At 43.3% G+C, this 14,728-nt stretch overlaps 1 protein-coding gene across 6 annotated transcripts in view; it reads left to right on the top strand.

Moving 5' to 3' along the window:
* Positions 1-3,587: 3,587 nt before the first annotated feature.
* LOC115138583 (kinesin light chain 1) overlaps positions 3,588-14,728 on the top strand; it is a 41,108-nt gene continuing 29,967 nt past the window's right edge. For all 6 annotated transcript variants that reach the window (XM_029675566.2, XM_029675567.2, XM_029675565.2 and 3 more), the window contains exon 1: positions 3,588-4,046. The gene's annotated coding sequence lies outside the window, so the exon portion shown is untranslated. The remainder of the gene's footprint in view (positions 4,047-14,728) is intronic.

Raw genomic sequence — 14,728 nt, 5'->3', positions numbered from 1 at the left:
AGATAGAAAGTAAATGGGTCTAGAGAGTGTTTGGGACGCGGTGATTCAGACGGTTAGCAGGCCTTTGCTAACAAGCTAACAGTTCGTAGGCCCGGGCTAGACAAGGTAGCAGTTAGCGGACCGGCGCTAGACAAGCTAGCCGTTAGCAGGCCGAATTAGCAAGCAGGGAGATAGCGAGGGCTAGAGAGTTAACCTTTGGGGGACGTCGCGATGGGGTGAGTCTGTTTATTCCTCTTCATGCGGTGACATCGACAGACCGGTCGTGGGCCCGGGTAATTGTAGCCCAGGAGTATGCTACAGGTGCTCTAGTACGCTAGGTGAGCTGGAGACACAGCGATTCAGAAAGCTCGCGGGCCTTGGCCAGCAGATGGATCTTTGGCGATGTCGCAACGGAAAAGCCTGTTGAAACCACCTCGGACGATTATGTCGGCGGACCAGTCGTGATGGATCGGCGGGGCTCCGTGTCGGCAGTAAAGAGTCCAGGCCAATTGGCAAAAGAGGTATTGTAGCCCAACAATTTGCTGTTGGACCTCTTCGGCTAGTCGGGAGATGGGCTTAGCTCGAGGCTAGCTCAAGGCTAACTGGTGCTTGCTTTGGGACAGAGACGTTAGCCAGGAGTAGCCACTCGGATTGCAGCTAGCTAGTTGCGATGATCCGGTGTAAAGGTTCAGAGCTTGCGGTAGGAATCCGGAGATGTGGTAGAGAAAAAGCAGTCTGATATGCTCTGGGTTGATGTCGCGCTGGTGTCCTAGGTAACTTTGAAGACCGCTAGCAGTGGCTAACTGAGTACTAGCTAGTAGCTAGTTAGCTGGCTAGCTTATGATGGGGGTTCCGGATCTAAAGTATAGAAAAAGCAGATCCGTACCACATTGGGTGATGCGGGTTGCAGGAGAGTATATTCAGCCTGTAGTTGGAAAGTGAGATTAAAATATGTACGAAATATATACAGAAAAAAACGAGGAAAACTATATTTACACCAGACAGGACGGTACAAGACAAACACACGTCCGACTGCTACGCCATCTTGGATCCAACCTTACATAGCCTGGAGGTGTGTTTGGTCATTGTCCTGTTGAAAAACAAATGATAGTCCCACTAAGCGCAAACCAGATGGAATGGCGTATTGCTGCAGAATGCTGTGGTAGCCATGCTGGTTTAGTGTGCCTTGAATTCTAAATAAATCACTGACAGTGTCACCAGCAAAGCACCCCCACACCATAACACCTCATCCTCCATGCTTCATGATGAGAACCACACATGCGGAGATCATCCGTTCATCTACTCTGCGTCTCACAAAGACACAGCGGATGGAACCAAAAATCTCAGAATTGGACTCGTCAGACAAACGACAGATTTCCACCGGTCTAATATACTAGCCCAAGCTAGTCTCTTCTTTTTTGTGTCCTTTAGAAGTGGTTTCTTTGCAGCAATTCAACCATGTTTTTTAGTTCATCACCATTCGGCCATCAGATTTGCCACCAATGCTCCTTATAGGACACATCACTGCACTTTATACTCCTCTGTAAACTGGTCATCTCTGTATGCCCGTCGCAAGACCCACTGGTTCATGCTTATTTATGAAACCCTCTTAGGCTTCACTCTCCCCTATCTGAGATATCGACTACAGCCCTCATCCTCCACATACAACACCTGTTCTGCTAGTCACATTCTGTTAAAGGTCCCCAAAGCACACACGTCCCTGGGTCACTCGTCTTTTCAGTTCGCTGCAGCTAGTGACTGGAACGAGCTGCAACAAACACTCAAACTGGACACTTTTATCTCAATCTCTTCATTCAAAGACTCAATCATGGACACTCTTACTGACAGCTGTGGCTGCTTTGCGTGATGTACTGTTGTCTCTACCTTTTTCCCTTTGTGCTGTTGTCTGTGCCCAATAATGTTTGTACCATGTTTTGTGCTGCTACCATTTTGTGCTGCTGCCATGTTGTTTTGCAACCATATTGTTGTCATGTTGTGTTGCTGCCTTGCTATGTTGTTGTCTTAGGTCTCTCTTTATGTAGTGTTGTCTTTCTTGTCGTGATGTGTGTTTTGTCCAAACGTTTGCCTTTTGGTAGGCCGTCATTGTAAATAAGAATTTGTTCTTAACTGACTTGCCTATGTAACATTTTAGCTTCCGTCCCTCTCCTCGCCCCTACCTGGGCTCGACCCAGGGATCCTCTGCATACATCGACAACAGCCACCCTCAAAGCATCGCTACCCATCGCTCCACAAAAGCCATGGCCCTTGCAGTGCAAGGGGAACAACTACTTCAAGGTCTCAGAGCGAGTGACATCACTGATTGAAACGCTATTAGCCCACACCCCGCTAACTAGCTAGCCATTTCACATTGGTTACACCTAGTTAAATAAATGTTAAATAAAAGGAAAATAATCAATTAAGACCTGATTCACACAGTCTCCTCTGAACAGTTGATGTTGAGATGTGTCTGTTACTTGAACACTGTGAAGCATTTATTTGGGCTGCAATTTCTTAGGCTGGTAACTCTAATGAACTTAGATGCAATGCAGCAGAAGTAATTCTGGGTCTTCCTTTTCTGTGGCGGTCCTCATTAGAGCCAGTTTCATCATAGGGCTTGATGGTTTTTGCGAGTGCACTTGAAGAAACTTTCAAAGTTCCTGAAGTTTTCTCTATTGACTGACCTTCATGTCTTAAAGTAATGATGGACTATCGTTTCTCCTTGTTTATTTGTTGCTGTTCTTGCCTTATAATGGACCTGGTCTTTTACCAAATAGGGCTATTTTTGTGTACCACCCTTACCTTGTCACAACACAACTGATTGGCTCAAATGCATTAAGAAGGAAAGAAATTCCACAAATGAACTTTTAACAAGTTGACTAATTCATGAAGCTGGTTGAGAGAATGCCAAGAGTGTGCAAAGCTGACTACATGATTCAATATATGCTATTTCATAGTTTTGATGTCTTCACTATTATTCTACAATGTAGAAAATTGGAAAAATAAAGAAAAACCCTTGAATGAGTAGGTGTGTCCAAACTTTTGACTGGTACTGAATCGAATCAAGATTATGGAGTTGATTGATTGTATGATAGAGCTTTTGTGCATATACATTTTATTAATTCAACATGTTGATTGACGACACTTTTAATCATTATATATATATATATATGCTACAGTAAACAATCGATGGCATTGTCGCAATGTTATTGTCGCTCCCCTTTAAAGGAGCAATCAGCAGTTTATAAATCCGTTTTTGGACTTACAAATGTATGATATGTACCCATTGAGTCTTGACTGACTCATGAGCTTATTTCAACTGTCCTACCAAATCAGAACTCAAAATATAAGTTTTGTTTACTACAAGTTTTATAAAACAAAGTAAACGAACACTATAAAACCTCAAAACATGATTAAAACTGTAATTTTGAAATCATGGCTGTTCGGTCCTTGCATCCATAGCTTTGTTTATGAATTTGAGAGTGGTACATTTCTCCAGCCCCATCACTCATCTTTTTACAAGAACAGTGGCTTTGATACGTTTTGTAAATGTTTCTACTCCTGATTGCCGCTTTAATCTAAATATGATGACATCATGATCAAGGAAGGGAACTGGGTGGCGAGGAAGGCAACGCCATTTTCGCACAGCGTTAGTCCTACTAAATTAGTCTCTAGTGATGTTAGACCTAGCTGGGTAGTTAAATGAAATTAAAAGTAGCTCGTGTATTTAGCTAACTTGAAAGAGCATGTAACACAGGCGAATATATGTCCTTTTTGTTTCGCAATCTCTTGATTTACTTTGGTATGTAGTCACCGATCATGCAGCGATAAGCAATCAAATTCGCGGCGTGACAGCTATGTTAAGGTTAGCTAGCTAAACTGCATTGGTTTAGGTATCTCCGGTCAGTAAGGAAGACAAGGGCAAGATATTAAATAGTTTGCTAGGTTAGCTGAGCTAAGTTTATAAACAGTTAATAATTTGGTCTTTGAGGTATACAACATTTCAGTTTTGAATCAGATTGAAGTCGGACTAACACTTTACTTTTGGCCAACGGATGTTCAATAGAACGGTAAGATTGACTGGCTGGGATTGTCTGTCAGTGGCAGCTAATGTTGACAACCAGCTAACGTTAGCTAGTTAGATGCCGAACAGGCTGTTACCGATATTATTGCATCTAGTTAACGCAATCTTTCTTTCAATTCAACAGAAGTAAATTAATCTGAGAAATTATAACATGTTGCGTACAGCATGTGGCTAGCTAGCTACAGTACACTTGTTATTGATTTATCCTGAGATTAGGTTGTTAGGAGTATTCAGGAAGTTTATGCTAGCTAACTACAGTAATTTATCTGTTATAAACAGAAACCACGCACTATTACTCCATTTATAGAATACGAATAGTTCATTAGATAACCGAGAAGGGGACCTTAATGAAAACAACAGTTCAGTTGGCCAAGTATCTGTGTCTACAGTAGCTAGATATATGTTCTCCTCAACCTCTGAGCTACTGTTTTTTTCTGTGACTGCTTGCCAAGCGTTGATGGTTGTCATTGAAATTCAGGAGGGCTGTTCTGTAGGAGGACTCTTGTGCCCTCTGAAAGTGTGTCTGTGTTGATCAGGAGTATGTAGACGCTGTGGTGACTAGGGATACTGAACCCAGTGTATTTGGGTTGGCAGCTGGGGGTTTGAAAGTCAGGTGGCTGTGAATGTGAATTCTACTAGGCTGTGTGGAACTGAGGAACTTGCCACTATCATGGAGTCTCAGAGCTGGCAGATGTTTTGTGTATTTTTTTTCCATTCTTGGATGAATAGTACAGCTGAAGTAATACTATATACACACACACACACACACACACACTGATTATGTCCTGGCCTGAGTGTCAGTGTGAGGAGGACAGGGCCAGTGCAGTCAAATGGCCCTGTTAGATTCTGTCCTCAGTGTGAAGATGCCCCAGGGCAAAGTAACCATGCAAATCCCTTAGACTGGAGCCCAAGGGAAGCTGCCATCTATAAATTGTGGATGCTGCATAGAACAATGACACACACACACTGAAGGCCCTGCCTGTTGTTTTAGACACTGTTTTGGTCAGTGTGGGGTGGCTGGTTGGGTGGGAACGTTTATCTCAGTATCCTTGCTCCCTATGAGTAGTCTTACATAATCTCTTCATTTTAATGCAAGAATGTTTGCCAGTACAAGCACTGTGTATGTTCCTCTTTTTCACTGATTGGTTTTTGCTTTCTCTGCTATAGTGGAGGTGTTATAAAACCTAGCCGTCAAGCAGGGAAATGGTTCCAGTTGTTTTTCCATCATTAATATTTCCCATAGTGGATTTTAGAAACACTTAAAATAAGGACTATTTTTCGTGTAGGCTTACCCTGGCGTGATGTTTTGATAACCATGTAAAACTCTCTTGGACAAGGGGACTTTTACAATATATCCGGATCTATTTACTCTCAGATTTGAAAATATTAATTAGCATCAAAGTAGGTATCATGCAAAACTACAAATCCCAGCAAGCTCCTGCACATCCTGCACACCATTGCTAACAGGTATTGTGTCAATTTAAACTTGCACAAGACAGTTCACATAATTGTCCTTTTAAAGAAATGTAGCCAATTTATTCATTACTACATTTAGCTAACGTTAGTTTAATCCAGAGATTTGGCAGTCTTGTCCAGGTCATGGCATTTGTAGTTCTTTATGATAGCCACATTATAAGCTAATTAGCATTTATTTTTGGGGGTGTAAATACATGCAAATATATTGATAGATGTCACCGGCCCATCAACGCGGCTAATTGTAGAGAATTTTAGAGGCCCCCATCTTGGCGATATTGAGACATTTTTGCATTTTAAGCATATTTTCTGCCATTCTATACATTTTTCAATGGAGTTTTTTTTTTTCAGTTTTAAAGCTAATTTCCTGCAGTTCTATGCATTTTTTTATGCCTCATACGGTGTTCTTTTTCTTAAACATATACGGAGCCAATCAGATGTTTTATTATTAAGTTATTGACAGTTACAGTTGAAGTCGGAAGTTTACATACGTTGGAGTCATTAATACTTGTTTTTCAACCACAACAAATTTCTTGTTGACAAACTACAGTTTGGCAAGTCGGTTAGGACATCTACTTTGTGCATGACACAAGTCATTTTTCCAACAATTGTTTACAGACAGATTATTTCACTTATAATTCACTGCATCACAATTCCAGTGGGTCAGAAGTTAACATACACTAAGTTGACTGCCTTTAAACAGCTTGGAAAATTCCAGAAAAATATGTCATGGCTTTAGAAGCTTCTGAGAGGCTAATTGACATCATTTGAGTCATTTGGAGGTGTACCTGTGGAAGTATTTCAATGCCTACCTTCAAACTCTGCCTCTTTGCTTGACATCATGGGAAAATTAAAAGAAATCCGCCAAGACCTCAGAAAAAATTGTAGAACTCCACAAGTCTGGTTCATCCTTGGGAGCAATTCCCAAACGCCTGAAGGTACCACGTTCATCTGTACAAACAATAGTATGCAAGTATAAACACCATCCGTCATACCGCTCAGGAAGGAGACTCGTTCTGTGTCCTAGAGATGAATGTACTTTGGTGCAAAAAGTGCAAATCAATCCCAGAACAACAGCAAAGGACCTTTTGAAGATGCTGGAGTAAAACGGGTACAAAAGCATCTACAGTGGGGCAAAAAAGTATTTAGTCAGCCACCAATCGTGCAAGTTCTCCCACTTAAAAAGATGAGAGAGGCCTATCATTTTCATCATAGGTACACTTCAACTATGACAGACAAAATGGAGCATTTTTTTCTCCAGAAAATCACATTGTAGGATTTTTAATGAATTTATTTGCAAATGATGGTGGGAAATAAGTATTTGGTCACCTACAAACAAGCAAGATTTATGGCTCTCACAGACCTGTAACTTCTTCTTTAAGAGGCTCCTCTGTCCTCCACTCGTTACCTGTATTAATGGCACCTGTTTGAACTTGTTATCAGTATAAAAGACACCTGTCCACAACCTCAAACAGTCACACTCCAAACTCCACTATGGCCAAGACCAAAGAGCTGTCAAAGGACACCAGAAACAAAATTGTAGACCTGCACGAGGCTGGGAAGACTGAATCTTCAATAGGTAAGCAGCTTGGTTTGAAGAAATCAACTGTGGGAGCAATTATTAGGAAATGGAAGACATACAAGACCACTGATAATCTCCCTCGATCTGGGGCTCCACGCAAGATCTCACTCTGTGGGGTCAAAATGATCACAAGAACGGTGAGCAAAAATCCCAGAACCACACTGGGGGACCTAGTGAATGACCTGCAGAGAGCTGGGACCAAATTAACAAAGCCTACCATCAGTAACACACTACGCCGCCAGGGACTCAAAACCTGCAGTGCCAGACGTGTCCCCCTGCTTAAGCCAGTACATGTCCAGGCCCGTCTGAAGTTTGCTAGAGAGCATTTGGATGATCCAGAAGAAGATTGGGAGAATGTCATATGGTCAGATGAAACCAAAATATAACTTTTTGGTAAAAACTCAACTTGTTGTGTTTGGAAGACAAAGAATGCTGAGTTGCATCCAAAGAACACCATACCTACTGTGAAGCATGGGGGTGGAAAAATCATGCTTTGGGGCTGTTCTTCTGCAAAGGGACCAGGACGACTGATGCGTGTAAAGGAAAGAATGAATGCCATGTATCGTGAGATTTTGAGTGAAAACCTCCTTCCATCAGCAAGGGCATTGAAGATGAAACGTGGCTGGGTCTTTCAGCATGACAATGATCCCAAACACACCGCCCGGGCAACAAAGGAGTGGCTTCGTAAGAAGCATTTCAAGGTCCTGGAGTGGCCTAGCCAGTCTCCAGATCTCAACCCCATAGAAAATCTTTGGCGGGAGTTGAAAGTCTGTGTTGCCCAGCAACAGCCCCAAAACATCACTGCTCTAGAGGAGATCTGCATGGAGGAATGGGCCAAAATACCAGCAACAGTGTGTGAAAACCTTGTGAAGACAAGGTATAACAAAGTATTGAGATAAACTTTTGTTATTGACCAAATACTTACTTTCCGTTTTTTAGTGCCTGCTCTGGGTAGCCGGAGCGTAGAGCAGTGTAGTAGTCTAATTTAGAAGTGACAAAAGTATGGATTAGCTTTTCTGCATCATTTTTGGACAAAGTTAATTATTTTTGCAACGTTACCAAGATGGAAAAAAGCTGTCCTTGAAATATCTTGATATGTTCGTCGAAAGAGAGATCAGGGTCCAGAATAACGCCTAGGTCCTTCAGTTTTATTTGAGATGACTGTACAACCATCACAATTAATTGTTAGATCCAACATCAGATCTCTTTGTTTCTTGGGACCTATAACTAGCATCCCTCATAGCAGTGAAAGTTGACATTGTGTTTCCAAATGACATCACCAAGAGGTAGAATATATTGTGAAAACAATAGTGGTCCTAAAACGGAACCTCGAGGAACACCGAAACGTACAACTTACAAACAAACCATCTACAGAGAGGGAGTCTGGAAGGGCATCTAGGAATCTTTGGGTTGTCAGAGAATTTAAAGGCCCATTTTTGATAATCCTTGGTTGGGGTTTAAGCTGTCGTAAATGTTAGCAACACCTCTGCCTTTGTGGGATGCACAGGGCATATGGTTACTAGTGTAAACAGGAGGAGAGGCCTCATTTAACACAGTAAATTCATCAGGCTTGAGCCATGTTTCAGTCAGGCCAATCACATCAATATTATGATTAGTTAATTGATTATGACTTCCTTGGAAGTGAGGAATCTAACATTAAGTAGCCCTATTTTGAGATGTGAGATTGCTAAGGCGAACACCGCCATGTTTAGTTTTGCTCAACCTAGATCGAGGCACAGACACAATGGGGATAGCTGTGGTGGTTTGATTAAATTAAATTGTCGCCAGCAGCACATTTAGTCACTAACGCGCTAGATAACATGTAAACAGCCTATCCAGCTATGCTGTCCCAGACAAGTTTTTGAAATCGGAGACTAAATCCCCATGTCGTTGACTACTTGTGCGGGGTGCGCTGCCATCACTGACACTTGTTTAACCTGTTGCTTCTACCCGGGACGCTTGCGTCCCAACTAGAGCTCTGGAAATGCAAATGCGCTACGCTAAATGCTAATAGTATTAGTTAAAACTCAAAAGTTCATTAAAATACACATGCAGGGTATCGAATTAAAGCTACACTCGTTGTGAATCCAGGCAACAAGTCAGATTTTTAAAATGCTTTTCGGCGAAAGCATGAGAAGCTATTATCTGATAGCATGCAACACCCCAAAAGACCCACAGGGGACGTAAACAAAATAATTAGCATTTCGGCGTTACACAAACCGCACAATAAAATAGAAAACATTCATTACCTTTCACCATCTTCTTTGTTGGCACTCCTAGATGTCCCATAAACACTATTTGGGTCTTTATTTCGATTAAATCGGTCCATATAAAGCCTAGATATCGTTATATGTAGACTGTGTGATAAACGAAAAAACATCGTTTCAAAACGTAACGTCATTTTTTAAAATTCAAAAAGTTGACGATAAACTTTCACAAAACACTTCGAAATACGTTTGTAATGCAACTTTAGGTATTAGTAAACGTTAATAAGCGATAAAATTCATCAGGAGGCGATGTAAAGATCATTAGCTGTCCGTCTGGAAAAATGTCCGGCTAGAAACTCAACGAAAATATCCGGTCCTAGACCGGATTAGATACGGTGTCCTGTATGTGTTTGACCAAGAAAAAACTCGAAGGGAAATGACAAGACTCTAGACACCCTGTGGAAGCTGTAGGTACTGCAACCTCAGTCAATTAATTGTGGTTCACGTTTATCAATGGGTTCAAGTAGCGCATGGATATATTTTCCCCATTTTCAGTGATCAGTTTTTCCTGTGCTTTTCGATGTAAATGCCGTTCTGGTAAAGCCACAGCAGTGATTTAACCAGTTTTTTAAACGTCTGAGTGTTTTCTATCCACACAGACTAAGCAAATGCATATACTATATTCCTGGCATGAGTAGCAGGGCGCTGAAATGTTGCGCGATTTTTAACAGAATGTTCAAAAAAGTAGAGGGTCGACTGAAGAGGTTAATGTGAGCAGGTCAAAGACGCAATCTAAGGGCTAGCGATCTCGTCTTTGAACAGTCCCAGACGTCCCAATATTTTCAAACATGTTTGATTTTATCTGCACAAAATATGCAATGCTCTTGTAATGTGAGATGTACAACAAGTTTTGAGAATGGTGATCAGCAATAGCAAAAGAGAGCTCGCCAGAGAAGAGGCCAGTGAGATGATGCCGTTGTTTCGCATCACACAGTATGTGTAGACTCTCGAGCAGGAGCAATGACTACTACGAGTATGCATTTCTACTTGCCTTCAACCAAAGCCAGTGTCAAATTTTTACATCTCTGGAGTTCATAAACAACATTATTAAATTTAAAATGTTGGCTAGATATTTCAGCTCTGTATGGAAAGTGTGAATGTCTGACTGAACGTTTGAGTCTGTTTTGAGCCACAGCTCATAGCTGCGTTAAATCAAATCACAATGTCTTCGAAACAGCATGGTATCGAGAATCATCACGACCAACTGAAGAATCTTGTAGTGTGTGACCACTGTCACACACGATGTGCCACATCGTTTAGTGTACGCACCACTACGTTGGCAACACACACTCAAAATCCTAACGTCGCTGAGTTTTGTAAGTCATGTGGTGTCCACCCAGCTTAAAAGGGTCAGAGTGAGGTGTTCTCTTATTTGTGTCTGAAAGTAGCTAGCAAGCTAGCCAACTTTAGCTAGTTAGCTTGGGTGCATGACTGCCATTGTAAGGAACGCTCGTATCAACCCTACCTCTCGTCGAGAGCATCCAGTGTCAATAGTGCAGTGTGTGCTCTGAACTCTCGGAATTTACGAACAGCGTACTCTGACACATTTGAGGCAATTTACGAACACACCCTTAGTTGCCAATCAAATGTATTTGGTATTGATCAAATGGGTGTGCAGGCAGGAGAGTTCCCATTCAGTTGTGAAAATGTGGGTTGTGTTAGTGTTTAAATATTGGAGAGTTGAGACCAAATCATGGACGCTGGACAGAGTGGATTTCAGTTGTAACAAAAGACAGTTTTAATGAGTCAAAGATATCTTGTCCCGCAGTTTTACGTGCACGGATCTAGTTCATATAACTCGGCAAGGAGTCAGGTGAAAAAGAGACCTTATACAAAGGTTACATTCATTTTTATACATATAATAAAGTAGGTGGAGTCTTGTCGTTTTGGTCTTCTGACTGGTCACAAAGAGTTGGAGGCGGGCCTTGCTCTAGCCAGAGCGGGCCCCATTGGTGCATAGCAGAGTCTTGTTCTCTGAGCTCCCTGACCAGATAGAGATGGGGGTAAGGTGTGTGTTCATGCAAGAAGGTATTTGTGTGTCAGGAAATCTGATACAGGAGAGCAGAGGGGGTCGTGAAAGAAGAGAACAGAGGGGGTCAGTTTTATGGCTGGGTGTATGTGTTCTTGCGATGGAATGTCTTTGTTTCCTGGGGTGGTAAGACAACAGAGCTGAGGGGGGTAGTTTTAGGGGGGTAGTGAGCTGGTTCCTGTTTTAGCAGGGGTAAGTAAGATGACTTGAGTCAGGCGGTTTGGCTATGAGCTATGAGCTAATATATGAGCTATGTGTATGAATGTTTACATATATATATATATATATATATGACAAATCCCCCTCTTCACATCTACTAGACGTGAAAACTATAATGCAATGTTGGTGGTTGCATTCGTGGGTATACATAAGGTGGTGCTTCTAACCTTGTCTGGTGTGCATGGTGGGTCTGTAGGTGTAGTGCTACGTTTGGTGCGTGTGCGATTGAAGGGAGTGGTGCTAGGAATGGTATCAGGGATAGGGGTTGGGGTGAGAGGGGTTGATGCTTTAGTATGTGTTTGTTGTTCTATTAACCATGTGAGAGTGCCTAAGGACACCCCAAAGATCAGTAGGAATATCACAAACAAAGGGCCAGATATCCCCAGCCCCACCCAGGGAGGGAGTAATGTCCCTCTATCTGGGCGAGGTTCCTTTTTCAGAGGAGGCGGAGTTTAATGCCGCAACACCTGAGGAAGGAGTGTCTTCCTTTGGAATCGAATTTAGGCTGTTCAAATCAGCTCTGACCTCTGTCAGTGTTCTGGAAGGAGTTGGGGCTGGGGTGCAATGTGTAAGGTGGTGCCAAGGTGCGCCTGATTTACCTTTGACCTGGACTGAGTGTGAAGTAACCTCCTTCACTTCGTACGGTCCAGTCCACCTGGGTTCCAGCCACTTTCTCTTGTGGACTTTTAACCCTCACCCAGTCACCAACCTTTACCTTCAGTGGTGGCGTGTCCCCCGGCAGACTCCCCCTCCTGGACCTTGTGAACCTGGGTAGAGAGTTCTGCAGAGAGAACCGTCAGTTTTTTCACATAATTAGACATTACAATTTGTTGTACATCAAGGGCGGGCATATGACCTCCCTCCCTTGGTGGACCAGGCATGACTCTTAGCTATCTTAGCTTTCAGCTTTTGGTTTAACGTTCCACCAGATTTTGGGACCGGGGGTTGGTACACAGAACCAAATCTGTGTGTTATGCCAAATCTTTCTTCCACCTGTCTTAGGTGTTAGTTATTGAAATGTGAGCCATTTGTCAAATTTGATTTTTCTTTGGATGCCATACCTGGGTATTAGTTTGGTTTTTAGCCACTTTAATGACTGACCTAGCATCATCCCCTGCTGTTGGTATTGCCTCTACCCATTTGGAGAACCTATCTACTATAACTAGGAGATAGCGTTTGCCTTTAGATTGTCGGGGCCCATGTCGGTGTGGTCTATACTAATGTCCTGAAAACATGCATTAGGTATTGGGTATGAGCCCATTGGTGTTTGATATGGTTTCTTTGGGTTGTGGCTGCCACATATGTTGCATTCGTTACAAAATAAATCATCGTCATAAAATAAGTCAGTCATATTTTTTATGTGAGGGTGCCACCAGATGTGCGAGGCCTTTTGGAGGGTCTTTAGTTTGCCTTTGTGTGTGGGGCCATGTGCTTCTCGTAAAAGTTCTGGGTCCATCAATGTGGACTGCTCCATGGGCATAGGCTGAGTCTGTATAGATATTCAGTCTTTCCTTTTCCTCTGATGAGGGCCTGCGTCAATCCGATGATTTCAGCTAATTGGGCAGGTGCTGGTTGAGGGATGATGCCTGATTGAAGGGTGACATCACGAGGTGAGCTGTTTTTTCAATAGCTTTTGCTACTGCAGCAACGTATCTGGAGCATGTTGTCTGTCCTACCTCAATGTGGTCAAGTTTGGAAGAGTAGTACATCAAGACCCTTTTCTCCCCCTCTTGTTTCTGGAATAGGACGGATGAGGTGAATCCTTCCTTTTCAGAAACATCCAAATGGAACTTGTTCTTGTAGTCAGGTGCAGTCAGAGCTGCTGCCGCTGATAGATCTGTTTTCAGGAGTGCTATGGCTGTTAATGCTTCAGCCGTCCAGGCCAGGGGTGCATGGAGGTTCCTTGGTCGTAGGATGACCGGTGCTGCCACCCCCTCTGGGCCTCACACAATGGTACAACACCTGATAGGTGGGGTCAGGTGCATCATGTCTTCGTCCCAGTCTGCAGTGTAGAGGCAGCCATCAGTGTCTCAGCTTGGGGAGTCTTGTATGGGTGCAGAGTGTAGATTTGAGCTTTCAGTTGGTTGAACTTAAACTGGATGTGAGGGGTGGCAGGCCCTGTGGGTAGGCATTTTAGCCAGTACACTTCTTGGGTTTCAGACAGCGTGGGCGTCGGCAGGAGTGGCATCATCATAATTCTTGCTGGGCGATCAGGTGTTGAAGAGGGAGGGTTGGTGGATACTTCCACTCCACTTTCAGTAGTATGTGAGGGAACTTGATAGTAGAATAGGTGCATCCTGTGTCTACCAGGAACTGATGGGGGACACCCTCAACTTCGCACATCATTGTTGGTTCAGTGTGCTGTTGAAAATGTTGTCTCCCTTCTCCTGCCGTGGGTGGTGGGCATCTTTATGGCCAGGGCATGGTGTTCCCTGCCATACCTTGGAACTGTGGTTGGTTGTATCCTCCCTGCTGCTGTTGCATGTGAGTAGGAGAGGCTCCTCCTCTTCCTCTCCCTCTTGTTAGTGGTCCACCACGTCCTCTTCCTCTCCATTGCAGTTGCTGCGGGGAGAATGGTTTCATGCATTCTCTGGCAAAGTGACCGGGAATTCCGCAGTTAAAACACTGGTAGTTTCTCCCTCTGGGTGGTCCAGTGTAGGGGCCCTGTTGAGCCCATTTTGGCTGTTGCTGTTGCAGGATATACTGCTGTGGGGGAGGGTATTGGGGTGGTTGGGCCCCCCTAGTGGCATTGTGTGAGGCTGCCTGCTGTTGGATCATCTGAGAGACAGTCTGTGCTACTATCTGAGTGATATCTGGCTGCTCCCCTTGGTCTTGAGTTTCTTCTGCAAGCATTTGTTTTTTAGGTTTCTCACCTTTCTGTGCCTCCTTCAATTGGAGTTTCAGGAGTTGTACCTGGAGGGACTGCACCTGGCTCTCAGCACCCCCTCTTTCCTTGTTGTGCTGGGTCACATGGTGGTGCACATGCGTATTGAATTGGGTCAGAGGAAGTGCAATCAACCCTACTGTTCCTCTGAGTTTGGTTTTAACATCTCCAGGACACCCGTTGACCACCATTTCCTTCCACATGGTGAGTGTTG

Source organism: Oncorhynchus nerka, linkage group LG12 (genome assembly GCF_034236695.1).
Source record: "Oncorhynchus nerka isolate Pitt River linkage group LG12, Oner_Uvic_2.0, whole genome shotgun sequence".
Lineage (NCBI taxonomy): Eukaryota > Metazoa > Chordata > Actinopteri > Salmoniformes > Salmonidae > Oncorhynchus > Oncorhynchus nerka.
Note: the sequence above shows the minus strand (reverse complement) of the source record. Positions and strands in the feature narration are given on the sequence as shown.